Source organism: Rhinolophus sinicus, linkage group LG04 (assembly GCF_036562045.2).
Source record: "Rhinolophus sinicus isolate RSC01 linkage group LG04, ASM3656204v1, whole genome shotgun sequence".
In the NCBI taxonomy this organism is placed as follows: Eukaryota; Metazoa; Chordata; class Mammalia; order Chiroptera; family Rhinolophidae; genus Rhinolophus; species Rhinolophus sinicus.
The window spans coordinates 25,192,629-25,209,522 of NC_133754.1; the positions used below are offsets into that span (position 1 = coordinate 25,192,629).

Genomic DNA, 16,894 nt, shown 5'->3' on the forward strand with positions numbered 1-16,894 from the left:
TCCCACACCCAATTACCACATTATTTAATACAAATAATTTCTAGTAATTGGACCATAACTTAACTCTTAGTGATGCCAACATTTTTCTCAAAATCATATAAAGAACTACTATAATGTACCTTTTAGAAAATAATTTTAGAAAAAACTTATTCTGGAAATTTACGTTGTCTGTTTTGTTTCATTTAAGCCAATAATAATAAGTTTGTCCAAGTTCATTTTCATTCTTTTAAGTTTCAATAAACAAAATTTAATAATAATGATAATAACAATAATAATAAGGATAATAATAATGACCCCAAGGTTAATGGGCTCAGCATTTAATTATTGGGCATGAATATAATTTATTATATTTACTCAAATTCAACAAGTATTTATTGGATGCCTACTTCTGAAGTAGGCTTACAAGTTGTATTAGCATGTGTCAGCCTAGCCTCAACAGAGAGAATTAGACTGTAACAGATCATTTTGGTTTTATCTAATTTGACCAGGCTAACACAGACATTACTGTTCTATTGTGTGAAAACCAGAAACATTTTTTCAGCCTCATTATGGTAGAAGAACAACAATGCCTAAAATAATATTAAATTGGTACATTTCATTCTTTGTTTAATAAAAGATTTTGGTTTGCTATTCTCCCCCAAAACTTGAGCGTACACTTAAATGAACAAAACATGTTCCTAAAAATCTTTCTTTATAGAATATAAATTATAGCTCCATTCAAAACATACAATAGGCATTAGTGTAAGGGAATTTTATTCTGCAACAATGAGAAGAGAAAGAAAATAAGTAAAAAATGGTACCAGATCAACTAAAAAGGGATATGGGTTGATGTTTTATTGTTGTTGTTATTTTTTATGCTTCTAAGTTAACATGATTACTGATCCACAAAAAGATATGAATTAGAAAACATAAAAATGAATTATCCAAAATATCTACTGCATGAAATTCTAAGTAACAAGATTTCATTTTATGTGCTGAAACTAAGAAGTTTTTAAGCTTCTCAGACATTAAGAAACAAAAGAAAAAACAAGCACCATAAAATGAACTACTTTTATAAAAAACTGTTAGCATTAGCCAGTCTTCTCACTAGAACAGTATTTCAATTGGTCCCCAGCATTATCATCTAATTTCTTTATACAACAATGTAAGCTGTTTCTTATTAGTATGTTATACTCATACAGAAATTCTTTGTTATTTTATGAAAGGCTGCTTTCATAAAATATCCCAACTGGTTTATCATTAAAATTATAAAATATGTAATTTAGCACTTCTGACTTCAAATATAGTCTTAATTAATTTCTCTCTTTTTACTGTATTAGACATATTCAAAATCCTAATTTTGAAAATAATAACTACTTATACCCCCAATTTTTCTCCTCCTATCTACTAAAAACAAGCTTTCTACATGGGTTAACAAACCAAGGGCTGAGATGTAATTCATCATTATAGAAACATTTTATAATATAAACAAAAGACTACTTTAGTAGATTATGACAATACAGGAGGTGATAAATATGGAGCTTATTTATATAGAGATGGCTTCTGAGATATCAAGCCTCACTGAGTTTTGCAATCTGCTTAGACTTTGCTAGATTACAAGCAGGAGTCTACCTTTTGTAGGTATCTGCTTAATTCCTTATTAAGAAAATTATTTATTTTGTAAGCTCTTTTACAGCAACAGAAGAATGTTTCTCTTATAATTCTGTTGTATATACTAGAAAGCTATGACGATCAAATATTAATAGCCCTTAGGTGCTTTCAAATACTTGAGAACTATATAGCTTTTGCATGAGCTCACATCAAAAAATAGAAAATACTCATAAAACTAGGAAGGATAAACCAAACCTTTGGACAGAATACTGTATCTGGAACACTCGATGCATTATGCATAAATATATAAGCATAAACATTACAGAGCTACACGCTGGTTCCTTTTTCACATGCAGCAGTTGAAATTAGCCAGTATGTCCAAAAATAATGCCTCATCAATATAAAGAGGATAATCTTTATTGGACCATTCATCTGTTTACAGTGTTAACATAGCATCATAACCTCACAGCCCATACTAATTGTTTCTACTAATGTGGCAGGTAGAGTCATCCATAAATCCAGTTTCAAGCAGCACATACATACATGTAAAGCCAGCAATATTGCTGAAGTACGGTTTCACATCAGCTATGGCAGACTCTTGCTCCTCCTTTTAGGAAAAAGAGACCAGAAAGCCTTGATCCTGAAATCAGCATTAGGAATTCGCTTCTTTACTTTCAGAAAGTGGAACATTGAAATGCACTGGTTCTGAGGTTTGAATCCATGGATGTGTAGCTATAGTGAGGTGATGGGAAGCAGGAGGCAACCAAGAGAACGAGAGCTGACAGAAACCAAGGGAAAACACCAAAATAGAAGAACTGAGAGCAGTTAAAAATTATATAAAAGAACTAGGTGTATTTGAGAAAGTGAGAGAAGATACGGGTATGTTATTAGGAAACTAAGGAGTAGGGACCTAAACAGACCAAAAATGAGGAAAAGTTTTAAGTTTTAAGTGCAATGAGGTAGAGAAACAGAAGAACAAATAAAGGATTCCATACTAAAATTTTACTCTTGGTTACTAACTACTCAATTCTTGATAGAACACTTATGGACACCCATAGCAGTGCCAACTAAGCATTTCTGTTGTTTCTGTTGTCTTGGTTCTGTAGTTTCTGATATTTGTTTGTTTTTAAAAGCCCATCAAGCCCATTACTTTTGCCTGGGAATAGTGACATTAGCTGACTTTTTGCTGATATCCCTAGTGTGGAAGAGATGGACAAACACTAAATTTGATATTATCTAAAGAAACAATACTCCTCTGAAGACACGGAGATTGTAAGGAAACACTGGATTTTTGTCAAAGAGAATGAGAATAATTTCATTTTCCAAAATATTATATAATATCACTTGAAAGGATCCACAAGTAACTTTTTAAATAAAATGTCTTAATAATTACATACACACAAAAGTACAAGGTAAATGTAACCACAAACTTCATAAAAACCTTGTATGTGAAAACCTAAAGATAAATATAAACAAGATTATTTTGCCACATATTATCACTTTCTTCAAAAGTCTTAAAGCCAATTTTATTGAAATATAAATAAAATATTTTATATATAATACTGTACTGAACATATTCCTCTGTGATCTAGGGATAACATGTGAGCTTTTCTAATCAGATAATCACTTTCCTGAATAAACATTTTAAAATGTAACTTCACCTTTTGGAAATTTGTTGAATGAATGTAAAAATGAATCTAAAACCTGCTGTATGTTAGGACCCAGAATATTAGATGTGTTTCCTACAGTTAACCATTACCATCAGTTGGGGGGGGGGGGGGAAAGCATTTTTAACGCTGGTCATATATTTTTATAACATGGGAATCTTAAAAAAAAGAAAAAACTATTTCTGAACACCACCTTATCTTTGGAAAGCCCTCCAGAGATTCTCATGTGTAGTCATGGTTGTGGGGCATTTGGATAATATTCTGTTAAATGTTAGCCAAGATTTATAAGCTGTTTGTTTTGACTCTAATGGCACCAGGGATTTTTAAGTAGTCTGTGTGCACCCACGTACACACTCACCCACAGACAGGAAGTCCCCCACTATCTATGCATTCATCCATTCATCTATCCAGCAAGCATTAAAATAAATTGGCTTTAACTTTATAAATTGGTTTAGTTTTATATTTATACCTTTTTTGAGAAATAACCTCATGGCAGTTTTCAGAGGATTGTAAAGTGACTTGCCTAACATTATATATCTCCTGGCTTAACTATTACAATAAACTCTGCTTTATAGCCTGTTGTGTGGTTATTATAGAAAGAAAATTTGATGTGGACACAAAAGCCTTTAATTCATGACCTACCCTGTCACCTATTTGCCGTGTAATCTTGGTATCATCATTAAAACTCTCTAGGTCTGAGTTTCTCCACCTATAAAAGAGTAATATTAATTCCAAACTCATATAATTGTTGTAAAGAGTGAATTAAGGGTAGTAAAGATTGAATTAAGGGTATTAAGTGCTTTTAAGTAATACTGAGAAATGTGGGAGGGAAGCGACTGAGTTTGCCCTTTTAGTCTAAAAATTAAAAACAACCTAATCTATTACTATAACTCTCAGAAGTGACTTAACTCACTGAACTCAGCCTAAGATATATTCTGATGCAGGATTGCGTAATTCAGTCACTGTAGAGGTACAGTGTTTGCTAAGCAACCAAACAGATGTACAAGTATATTGCAAAAGTGGTTGAACAAGTTGGGATACTATGAGCATTTTTAGGGTCTACATATGATTTTAAACGAACACATTTTCTCTTAAAATATAGAAGACAGTCACATGAAACTAATTCTTTTCCGTACTTTTAGATTAAATAGATTGGCCTACGGGATGATCATGTAACAGTTGATGTAATACATTTTAATTGAATGGTCTGATTTCTTAATTCCATAATATAAATAAGCTATATGAATCCATAGTTCAATTTGTATCCATTATGGCAAGAATACATAAATATATTAAAATAACTGTTATGGGATGTTGGCCATTCTTTGTCCTATCACGGGATGAAACAGCAGAGCGTTATTTACTTTTTCTGTGTGTCTCAGTAGAAAATTATGTTAAGTTTCACTGTCTGACTTGATGATTAATTGAATATGTACATTTTTTTTATGGGAGGTGCTGAAAGAAACTTATTGCACTTCATGTAAAAAGGAAATAATCTATGATTCTGTATCTTTTGATCATTTCAGTATTTAAATTACATGGCATTATTTTAAATGCAAGCACATTGTAATCAAAGAGATGAATTCCTTTTTTTACATGAAGTGCAGGAGGTACCTGCCGTAGTTTTCATGCCTTCCATTCCCTCATTAGTTAATGAAATTATAAAGCTATGAGCGCCAGGCTTAAAGCAAGCAACCTCCAACTCTGGCCATCTTAGCTCTAAGGGTAAAAGTCACCGAAAATCCATTTGTGAATAGAGCCTGCACTTCACTTTCCACTCTATTGTTTTATTTTAATAAAAAGGAAAGCCTATATTTCAAGATTCATCTTGCATGGGCCCTCACGGTCATCATTTACCTTGTTTTCAGCTCAGTGATTTTTATTCTTTACTCTCCATGTTCAAGGGCAAACTCTTAAAAACAAATGTCACATAAATGTGAATTTATAAAACTGACCAAGAAAAAAATGAAAGCCGAGTATACTAATGAATGAGATTTGTAGTTCTTTTAAAAGCATAGATGAAAGAATAAAAGGAAACAAGTAGAAATATCTTACATTGACAATCTGGAACTTGGTTTCAAAAGTACTGACTGAATTATCTACTACATGTAACGGGGAGAAATTTGAATGAATATGTAATTCAACTGCTTTATATTAATCTCTCAAGTGTCAGTTTAAGAAATGATCAATTCTTTGAGAAAATTCAGAACATAGGCATAATATAATGGACTCTGTGCTATTACATTTATGTTTTTATGCTTTCACAAGTGAACTGAAATGCTAACCTTTAAAAAGGGCTCAATACACACACAAAAAGTTATCTCAAATTTTACTTATTTTCTAGTTATTAGATTTTTCCATGACCTATTTATTTCCCAGGAGTTTCATGAATCATAGTATCTACCTAAAACAATCAGAATCTATGTTACTAATTGACTGTAAATCTGAAACTCTGGTTTGGCAGGTGTGGGGGTAGAATGAGGGGAGAAGGATTCTCCTATACGGTGGTGAAGGATAGAGTGGATTCTGTTTACAGATTTTTAAAATTACTAGCAGACATTCCTAAGCAATGAAAAGACTGACAAACATGTCTGGACATGAACATAATGTTATATATGTAAATTACAAATATTTAGCAAATAAATAATATTTTGTTATACCATATAATGGGTGAAGACTCAATCATAGCTGCTCGATACCATTGTGGACAAGAGAGTAAACCACTTAAATCCTACTCACCTGAGCAAATGAGGTAAAGAAGCAGTGTCACTAAAGTAAACATCAAGAAGGAAGCCCAGGGAGCTAGTTTTTGTTCGTATTTTCTTACAATGCTATCAAACTGAACCTCACGAAGCATACAAAGATGTCCTAAAAATAAATGTTGTTTCCAACTATATGACATTTTGGAAAAGGCAAAACTATAGAGGCAGTAAAAAGATCAGTAGTTGCCAGGGGCTTGGGGGAAAGGAAGGAAGGTTGAGTAAGTGAAGCACAGTGGGTTTTCACGGCGGGGAAACTCTTCTGTATGTTATTGCAATGATGTTCACATGTCACTATGCATTTGTCAAAACACACAGAACTGTACAACACAAAGAATGAATCTTAATGTAAACTTAAGAGTGTACATATAGGTTCATTAATTCATTAAATGTAACAAATGTGCTACACTAATGCAAACCTTTAATTATATGGGAAAGTGCAGTGCTAGGATGACTACATGGAATTCTTAGGTACAATCTGCCAAATTATTCTGTAAATCTAAATTTGTACTAAAAACTAAAGCCCACTAATTATTTGAAAAAAATAAATTAAATGCAGTATTAATGCTAGCGATGAGATACAATTATGTCTACCATTCTTTGTAAAAGTAATAATCGAAAACTATTTCACAACATTTGTAAATCTAAAAATAAGAGAGAGATAACTGTTACAGGATTATTTTTCCTACTCATGATTAGAACTTTTTGTTCTTTTGGTTTTAAATTATTATTATCATCATTCAGTGACAAATTTAAAATATTAATTAAAGTTTCACTATACATAAGAGGAAAACATGCCTTATAGTCTTTTAGGGACTAAAAAGTCTATTTAAATCTTCACCCTAGTCCATAGTCTCACTCCAGTGCCTGAGGCAAATATTCTGTGCTACTAATATATCTTAAAATTGCAATAATATTTACCATTCTCAGTCAGATTAATTTGCTCTGCTACCAGATGAAACTTGCTTTTGATTTCACAAAATGTTCACCATTAAGAATTGTTTTTATAATGCTATCTCACAGTAGTGGAATACATCTAATTTCAGAGATAAAAAAAAACAACCTGATCTCACACTGGGCTATTTAGTTATTTAACCAAATTTCTATGGAGATATAATTGACAAATAACATTATATTCGCTTCAGGTGTACAACATATTGATTCACTATTTGTATATATTGCAAAATTTCAAGTGTTGGCAATGTGAAGAAGCTTTCAAAAGATGGCTGTTACATATAATTTTCCTAAGAGATATATATATCTCATCTTAAAATCATGCAAATAAGTACTTTAGGTGGCTTTGGGGAAAAAAAAAATCCCAAGGGCAACATTATCATTGATTTAAACAGTGCTGTATCTCAAGCAAATCAGACAAGAATTGAGATGATGTGTTCCTGAAAAGTGTTATGACTTAAAGAGTCATCTAACAGGTTCTGGTGAGGACACAGACGCTGACATTGAACTTGCATGTAAAAATACTGAAGTAAATAACACAATACCATTTGAGAGTCTGGAAAAATTTAATATTTTAAAACATTTATTTTCTATAAAATGGGATTTTGAATTTGTTTTGTAACTAATTTAATATGTTAAAATTTTATAACTATTAAAGTTAAATTGTCTACAAGCTTATATATTCGAGTTGGTTACAAAACTTTCCTCCCGGGAAACTAGGGCATAATTTAATGCAGGGATTTCCATTGGGACATATACGGAAATTTGGCACTTTGTGACAAAGATGTGTACACAAATATTTAACTTTGCCTTATTTTAGTAATAAAAATTAGAAACAAAAAAGTGAGTATAAACACAGGAAAAAGTATCGAACAATGGTTTTAACTGTAGCCATGAACTGGAATCATCTAGAGAATACCTTAAAGGTACAGAGGCCCGAGATTCAGTGGGGCTGGAATATGGCACAGGCACCAACACTTTAAAAAACATGCCATGCGATTCAATGATCAACCAAGTTTGAGAAACAATAATCAACAGCATGGGAAAATACTATCTAAATAATGTTAAGTTACAAATGTTAGTATATAAAACTGCACATAAAGAATGAACTTAAGTTTGTCCTCCCCAAAATGTTGTATTTAGATATGAAAATAAGAAAAAAATAAAAGCCAGAAAAACTACTCCCGAATATTAATAATGGTTTCTCCATTTGGTGAATTTGTGGGTGATCGATATTCCCTTTTTTACCTTTTCCCTAAGTTTTCCATATTTTCTACAGTGTATCTGTGCTACTTTTAAAATAAAAAGAAATGTGTTATATTTTCAGACAAAAGTATGAGTAGCATTTTTTAATTTTCCTTAAAGTCTATTTTAAGGAAAAATATCTTTATAAGATACAGTCATTTATAATTTTTAATATGGCTTTCCTGTCCTTACATTCTAATGAACCATATGTTAATAGAAGAAAATAACAATACTATTAAAAGCTCAATTTATCACAGGTGTTTCTACCACCAGTTTTAGACTTGTGGTGTGTGTGCATTATGCTATAGGAATTAATGTATATATAACTTGGAATTAAAGAAAAGAGCTAAGTATAATTGATAGCTGAAGGTATGCAATTCCAGGTCTTCCAGTAGATTAAAACTATGGATTCCTTTTGAAATCCCAAGCATTAGAGTTTACTGGGCAAATGCTTTCATAGTTGAGAAACTAATGTAAGCAATTATATACCAATACTTGGGAACTACAAAGCTTTTTATATTTTTGATGAAAAGCTTTCACTTAAATAGTAAGTCCTTAGTGGACATTACTATATGATCAGCAGTACACAGTAATAAATCTGAGGATGCCGGAAAAAGATTTCAATCCATGCCCTGATAGAAGTTAACTCTTCCCCTTTCCCCGCCCCTGAGATTTAATGTTTCATCCTTTTTTTAGTGAACTGCATTCAAAAAACACGAAATGCATAAGCAATGGGGAATGACTTAACCCTGAGCTATAAAAAAATGCCAGGCATTACAAATGAATTTGAGGAAAGAAAACTGTGCTTTTTAAATCAACTTCAGAGTGTACATACAAATCACGTAAACATTCAGATAAATATTATAGACACCTTACAATAATAAATAATTAAATAATGATTATTGAAAATGGAGGAAAAATAAACATTTATCTGGTAGAATTTTCTCCTCCCATTTCATAAACAAAGAAATATAGTCCCACAGAAGTTGAAAGAATCATCCAAGAGTACATACAATGTAAGGTAGATCTGTAATCTAAACCTAAGAGTAACTCTTAAGACTGAACTTATTCCTTCATATTGCACTCGTCAGCCATGGAAGAGGGAGGAGAGAGAACTTGTGTTTCTAAATGAAAAATAATTTTTTTTCACGTAGTTCATGTGCAATTAATATTTTGCAACATCCAACAGAAGAGGGTGTAAAAATAACCACTGCTCGGATAGGTGTCTGGTAGGCACCAACTCACTCTCCCAATGCACCCTGCATATAAATTAAATGGCATGAAGTGATCCATGTTATAATGTATTTCTATTTAGTTCCTGTTGTTTACACAGTAAGCTTTAGGTACAGCAACTAGAAAAATCATTCTTATTTTAGGAATAGCATTCACATTTTGTGCCCTGGCCACGCTATATGTGACACACATTTGAAAGAAACATGAAAAGAGGGGAGAATAAAATGGAAAAACTAAAAGCCTAGTTAGATTTGTACGCAGTACAATTAGAAATCTAAGTAGAAAAATCAACTCACCATATATTTATTTTCTTCCTTTTCTTTTAAGCCAAACACTCAGAAATAAAAAAAAAATATATATATATATATATACACATTATTTTATTTTTGACCAATGATGGATATTCCTTGATAAAAGTAGCGCAATAATGTATAACTTTTGTGAATGGAACAAGAAGTGAGAGGCAATGTGGCTTTGTAAAAAGGCATTTCCCTGAGCTCTAGTTTAGGTTCTATTTTGTATGACCAGTTCTTTAATTTCTAATTAAAAAGTACTTCGATAATACCTTTTCAGTCAAGTATCAGTTATCAACTCCAGTCTTAACAAATGCCACCTGTCTTGAATTAGATTCCTCTACTGTGCTTCCAAAGCGCTCTGAGATTGGGTGTCTTTCTCTCACGAGGCTGGGAACCCAGCATCTACATCATAGTTCCTGGTACAAAGTAAGCACTTAATTAAAGCTCATTAGTAAAGCTCCAATTGCTCCCTAAAGTCCTTATTAACTCTCAAATTGAATAAATTTATGAAATTACTCCATGCTGAAACTTAACAAACAATAAATGTATTTCTTAACTTAATTATGACATATATTAACATTAGCAGTGAAAGTTTCTATCAGCTCCTTCCTTCATTAAAAAAGTTTAATTTATTAATTGCCATTTAAAACATTTCTCTCCCTACAAAACTTTGAGTGACTAGTTTCAATATATTACAAGATAATTTTTAAAAGAATGGATGATGGAATGCTTCCAACGAGCCTAAAACCTAACATGAGTCATTTTTGTACATTTGTTAATTTGAAGTGTTTTACTTTTTTTTTTAATAAATAGAAAAATGGACAGAACTTCTAAGTGCACCTCAGTACAAGAAAGTTAAAAGATAATATTCTCTCTGGTTCCAAAATTTAGCCTTAATGTCTATCAAATTTCCCAAAGTTACTCATGATTCTGTATGTATGTTTCCTGTCACTCAGGAAATAATACATGGAAGGGAGATTACAAATCTTATAATTAGATACAATGATAGATGTATGTGTCTGATCCCTGTTAATTTTCCATTCCACAGTGACAAATAAAAAATGCTCTCTACTCCCTTCTATGTGGAGACTCCGTGTATCAGTGTCCTGATTTTCCTCCTCCTTCCTTTCAAACTCTACTGCATGCTTTTTGTGTATTTTATTCTACTTCCCTGTCTCCTCATATCCTATTTGCTTATTGTTCTCATCTCCTTTATGCTAACCCTATTTGACTAGAACTTTTGCCCACCTCCATTCCATGGCCTCCAATTTCTTCTACACATCTGACATATCTGATTATCACAACTCAGGGCAAGGGTAACAGGACAGTCTCCACAACAAAACAAAAGATCAATAGTGCCTAGGCTGAGAAACCCGGCACTAAGCTATCATCCCTTTCCTCCCAACTCTTTTCCTCTACCATCCTGTTCTTTTCATCTTTTAAAAAAATTTAGGGTCTTTTGTTTTCCTCTCATTCTTTCCTTTTCACTCCTTCTATATATGACTGTATCTATACAGTGCAAACACTAGTATGTGCATCTCTGTGGTTATGTGGTATGGTTTAGGTATCGGTAGGAATGCTAGTGAGCACGTATACTTTGTGATTTCTTAGCCTATAGTACACTGAAAAATTATGGGAATGTGGATAGTGAGGATATGCACAAAAATGAACTTGAGATGTTTATGATCTATTTATGCAGTTGTGTGTATGTTCATATGCCTTCATTTTGTTAGTTTTCATCCCATGCTTAAGTGCATGAATGGAAGAGTGCAGATATAGTTGTTTTTTATGAGTCAAGGCGGGTTAGGTTTGGGTAAGAGAGCTTAAGTCACAGTGCAGTGGATGATTCCCAACTCCATTAAGCATCTGCCTTTCCAGTAAAGATTCTGGATATCAGCCCAGATGATGACTACTGCCAGTTAAATCTAGGCATCAAACCTAAATGACCTTCACACATTAAATGGTATAAAGGCATGTAGATGCGTATTTAACACTTACGGAAATGTGTACATGCATTATCCTTACAACATCCTTACAACATCCCCAAATAGGAAACTATTATTAATCATATTTTACAGATAGAAAGCAGAGACTTAGGTGAAGAAATGTGCCAATGGCTCTACAGGTGTAAGGGGCAATATCAAGCGACAATTTTTAGTGTTGTGTCTACAAAACCCATGGCCTTAACTGTAATACATACTGACTCCCAAAACTCATTGTATAATATATGCCTATAGTAGATCAGCAAAAACTGAAATCACTATAATCACATCATGGAAATGTGAAGTATAACATAAAGAATATAGTCAATAATATTGTAATGACTGTATGGTGTCAGAGGGGTACTAGATTTACCAGGGTGATCACCTTGTAAGTTATATAAATGTCTGATCACTGTGTTGTACACCTGACAATATTGTATGGTAAGTGCAATTGAAAAAATTTTTTTAATTTCCCTTTTATTTCATGCAATTGAAAGACTATAATATTTAATAAAGAAGGGTCAAAAAGGTTAAGTAAAAGCTTTCATGAAGTTCACAAACATATATTAGCAATTATTTTCCATTATTAGTTTTTCCCTATAATATCTCTAAGAAACAACTGTATATTATTCAATGATTTATTGAGTAAATAAGAAAAAAGAATAGAATCAGGCACATTAATCACTTTTTTTGATCCAAGTAATAGAATTTTGATTCTCAGGAGATAAAGTTAATCTTCATTCTTTGGCTTTAAATGATTTCTGTGCTGAGCCCTCAAATAATTATTAAATAAATAAGCAAACACACATTTACATGGTCCATTTTCTTCTTAACGTCAATATTTTCAGTTGCAGTAAAAATAGCCAACATTCAATTATCTGCAGTCTTAACAAGGGATCGCAGTATAAGTAATCCCAAATGACAGATAATCCAAAAAGCATTTATGTTGGGTTTTAAATTCATTATATGATTCCAGCAGATTTATTGCCATAATTATATTCTTTTTCTCAGGCTCATATTAAAATTCATTTGTATTTCTTGAGCACAAGCCAAGTGACAGCAGAAGGGAGGATCCCAGATACTTGCTAGATGACAAAAGAAAGTTGATTTGCTATTAGCAATTTTTCCTGAAGATAATCGGCAGGAAGACAATCAAGAGTTGATTGTGAAACTACATTTCATATGTATTAAATGCCTTATATCATTAATTTAAAGGATATACTACAACACTATAGCGGAGTTGTGAAGGGATGGGCTATGGGAGAGTAACAGACTTAGGTTTATGCCCTGACTCTGGCCTAGTTCAGCGACCACAGGCAAGTTGCTTATTTTTCTACACTTCAGTTCTTCACTTATAAAATGGTGCTAATATTAGTACCTACACTTGAAGGGAGTTCTGAAGATCAAATGATTGAATCACACGGCCTGACACAAAGTACTCAGTTAGTTTTGGTTGTCACTTTTTTTGTTGTAGCTATTATCTTTTTTTATCTATTTTATTCTAGTGCTAGCTCAAACTACAGATTACTATATCGGATAGTTTTATCAATTTAGCTTCCATAAAATGACACAGCCTTTGATTATTCAATAAATTACACACATTGTTGGGTCAAATGTTAAAATCTGTTCACAATCTGGTACAGCAGAAGGCAGTTGGACATATGTGTGATATAACTATCAAAACTAACTGGAAAATACTAGAGATGCATAATTTCTTCTTTTAACCCCCTGGGGCCATATATATTTTGGAATTCAAAATTTTAAGGATCTTAGGTAGGCAATAACATACTACCAAGAAGGACTGCGGTGGAACTGCATAGTCAGACACATTAATATTTCTGTACTAGTACAAATGTGCACTGACACTGTTAACAAATAAAGACCATAAATATCTGCACATAATGCAGCCAGGTTTGAATTCAAGATGAGTTTTTTTCATGTTAATTTTTCAGAATTTTTAAAGATTTTAGAATTGCAGGTAAGAGACTCGGAAACTGGATTAAATAAAATGATATTATTAATATCACTTCTATAGTTTTTCATTAATACTATACTAAGTCTCACAGAATTATAGGGTAAGATAATTGAGAAATAAAGTCTTCTTGCTTTGCATAAAATGATCCTGGATAATTTCTTGTCAGTGCAATTCTAAACAGTGATTAAAGTTTAAATAATTACTCCTTAATTTTAAAAGCATACAGCAAATATCTTGATTTGTAGAAAGATGACACATAGATGGCATTATTCCTTTCATCTTGTATTTCAATCAGGGCTTTTTTCAGACCTGTATTTTACTGGTAAAGTGGATTAAATTATTAGATTTTAGTTTTAACAAGGTATTAATTTTTTTTATGCTTTCAGTGGTCAGTAGATGAGAAAGAACACAAGAAATATGATAGGAAAAGGGTCTGGGTTCCTAGGGAAAAAATCAATGGTTACTACTACCGTGTTTCCCCAAAAATAAGACCTAGCCGGACAATCAGCTCTAATGTGTCTTTTGGAACAAAAATTAATATAAGACCTGGTATGATATGATATGATATATGATATGATATATTATATTATACCATACTATATTACATTATAAGATCAGGTCTTATATTATGGCAAAATAAGACCGGGTCTTATATTAATTTTTGCTCCAAAAGTCACATTAGAGCTGATTGTCCGGCTAAGTCTTATTTTTGGGGAAACACAGTATACATCTTCCCACAAATATACAGAAATTATACCAGGTTGTAAATATTCTCTAAGATGAAGTAGAAAGATACAATTTTGATGTATATTTGTAAAAGATTAAAGGAAAGGGTTTATACCATTCACTGACACATGAATATTCTTATTATGAGTAAAGGAAAACATTATTCCAGTGATTTCTATAAATACAATATATCCAATCAGAAGGTACTGAATTATAAAGGAGTTTTGAAGTTAGTCTGACTGCCAAGGCAGCATTTGTTGAAAATTCTGTTCAACAGGAACATCAATCAACACAAAGTTCATCATTCAGACCGTACTAAATTTTCTGGAATATCTGACATGAGAAATTCACAGAGGAACGATAAAAATATATGTGCAATGAAAGAGGTATATAAAGAAAGATCATAAGAATAAAGATTTTGAAGAAGACTTAATGTTGGCAACTATGAATAAGGTTAGCTGAGAGCAATAGTTTTAAATTCAATCTAAAATTAAGGAGAAGTTAAAAATGAACTGGTTTAAAAGCTTCAATTATCCAAGAACATGTATAGGGACAACCATGACAGGAAAGGTATGATGAAAGACATATGTACTATTACGTAATAATGCTTTAAAAAATAGAGAATGAAGGCAAAAAAGGGGAGGGAACTGTAAATAGAGCAAATAAGGTCAACTTGATAGGTGAATTGTTACATAACTTTCTGCTTCATGTTAGGATAAAAAAAGTAATGTATGAACAGCTCTATAGATCATATCTCACAAGTGGACTGTACACGCTTTTCACCACTGCTTCAAAACATGAATTAAATTGCAACGGTATTTAATGAGGGGCTTCCTGGGTAGGGTCCAAAGTGATGAGATGGAAAATAATCTAGACAATTTAGAGGAGATAAAATGTAGAAAAGGGGCTAAGTTTCACTTTGGCTAAAGAAGAGTAGTGTGTAGAGATTAACTCTCCTGCTAGGAACCATAAAAAAAACAAAACTGGATTCAACTTTTAAAAAGTGCAACTTTAAGAAACTGGAGAGCAACTGAAGCAACAAAGACTTGAAGGTCCAAGATCCAAGAAAGAAACAAACACAATGAGAGTAACTATACTGCACTACTATTCTACAGTATTAGGTGGGTGCAAAAGTAATTGTGATTTTTCCAATTATTTTTAACCCTTTAAACCATAATTACTTTTGCACCCATCTAATTATTTTTTGAGGGATAATCACACTGTCTTGCATTCATTTAAATATTAAAAAGTATTCCAAGAGACCATACCAAATTATTTAAAACTAAAAGAAGAGAAATAGACAATAAAAACAAACTTACTAGTGATTCAGAATTTTTAGAATCATAAAACATGGACTTTCAAATACAGCTAAAAGACACTGAAAAGTTGATACTTGTGACAGCAGAATAGACACAGCAGAAGAAAAGATTCACAAACTGAAAGATGAGTTAGTAGAAACTAGTAAGAATAAGGTCTGGAATGGAGGGGTGGAGTATAATTAAGATACTTTAAAAAGCATTAAAACATATGAGATGGGTCTTATGTGCATGAGGAGAGAAAGAGAAAAGGGAATAGGGCAAAAGTAACATTAAAAAATATAATTCCCAAGAATTTTGTAATCTGATGAAAGATACTAAGTTGTAAATTCAAGAATCTCTATGGATCTCAAGCAATATAAATTCAAAGAAAACTACTCACAAGCACTCAGTGAAAGAATGACCTCAAAGGAGTTACTGCTTAACCGAAGAATTACTTTTCAACAAAATGATGAAAGCCAGAAGACAATGGAAGGGTATTTTTAAATTGCTGTAAGAAAAGTATAAAATTACGGAAAATTTTGATACTTTTCTATCAAAAATCAAGGCAAAATAAGGACAAAGGGAGGGATAGAGTTAAAATGCCCCCAAATCTTTACATTGTCTAATTACAAGCAAAAGTGCTAATCTATGGTGAATAGTAATAGCCAAAGGGGCAATGCAATCTCTAGAAGAAGCTGTTAAAAATAATATTTATACTAAAAAGCAAAAATACTTATTAATAAAGGGGAAAATAGACAAAATAAAATTTATTAATACGGAAAAAGCAGGAAAGAGTAATAAAACAGAACAAAGTGAATAAATAAAAACATAAAGATATTATATTTAAATGTAAAATATACTACATTCTGGAATTAAGTAGTCTATTTTTTATGGTTTTCACATCTTTTTATAGTTTCAGTTTTTTAACAACTTAAAAATGGCAAATAATGAATATAAGAATATAAAAGTTGAAACTGAAAAAATAAAAACAACAAAACAGTCAAATACTAAGCAAAAGAAGGCTGGAAGGCTGCAATAGCTATAGGAATGAATACCAGAAAAAATAGATGGTAAGCTAGAAAAATTACTATGACATAAGAAGGATATTTCATTTTGACAAAATGACCTCTCTAATAGGGATATATATAAAATTATCAATCTGAATACAG

General features: G+C 31.9%; 1 protein-coding gene across 17 annotated transcripts in view; it reads right to left on the reverse strand.

The window, feature by feature from the left end:
• Positions 1 to 16,894, reverse strand: part of KLF12 (KLF transcription factor 12) — a 511,365-nt gene that overhangs the window by 144,119 nt on the left and 350,352 nt on the right. The window lies entirely within an intron of this gene.